The sequence below is a fragment of the Propithecus coquereli genome, unplaced genomic scaffold, assembly GCF_000956105.1.
Source record: "Propithecus coquereli isolate 6110/MARCELLA unplaced genomic scaffold, Pcoq_1.0 Scaffold56, whole genome shotgun sequence".
Taxonomy (NCBI): Eukaryota; Metazoa; Chordata; class Mammalia; order Primates; family Indriidae; genus Propithecus; species Propithecus coquereli.
The window spans coordinates 4091785-4092828 of NW_012151507.1; positions in this window are offsets into that span (position 1 = coordinate 4091785).

Below are 1044 nucleotides of genomic sequence, written 5' to 3' on the forward strand. Positions count from 1 at the left end.
AAGGTGTTTTCCATAGCTTGTTGAGAATTGAATATTTTTCCTTGCAAGAAGTGGTCCAAAGCCTGGAAGAAGTGGTAGTCAGTTGGTGCAAGGTCTGGTAAATATGGTGGCTGCCAGAGAGTTTCCAAGTCCAGCCTCTGTAGTTTGAGCAGCACTGTTTGTGCAACATGTGATCGAGCATTGTCTTGCAAGGGATTGACCTGTCTCTATTGACCAATCTCAGCTGCTTAATCAAAGCATCCTCATCATTTTATCCAACTGGTTGTAGCAGACATCTGCTGTAATGGACAGAACAGGTTTCATGAAGCTGTAGTGGATAATAACAGCACTGGACCACTATTAACTTTTTTTGATGAATATTCAGTTTTGGACTGTGTTTCAGCACTTCATCTTTATCCAGATATTGTATTGAATGCTTGTGATTGCCAAAAAGAATCTGTTTTTCATCACATGTAATGATATAGAAATGGTTCGCCTTTGTGTTATGACAGCAAAGAAAGGCATGCTCCTAGATGATTTCTCTTCTGACTCTGGTTTAATTCATGCGGAACCCATCTATCCAGCTTCTTTACCTTGCTGATTGGTTTCAAATGGTCCGATATTGTTAGAACAGTAACATCGAACCTTGCTGCTAATTCAAGTGTAGGTTGAGATGGATTTGCTCCTACTACAGCTTTCAGTTCATCCTTATCCACCTTGGTCTCAGGTCTCCCACATAGCTCATTTTCAAGATTAAAATCACCAGAACAGAACTTCTCAAACCATTGACATACTATGCTTTCATTAGCCACACCCTTCTCAAATACTTCGTTGATATTTCAAGCTGTCTACTCTGCATTGGTTCCACGAGGGAACTCATATTAGAAAACAACACGAATTTTTGACTTATCTATGGTTTCATAAAAATTGCTCTAAAAAAATTTGGAAGATAATCACAAGCCAAAATGTACATTTGAAAGACTGAGGATGTACCTTCACAATAAAAATGAAACAAGAAGTGTCAAAGTGAAATGTCACAGATATCAACTGTCAAAGTTAGTACTT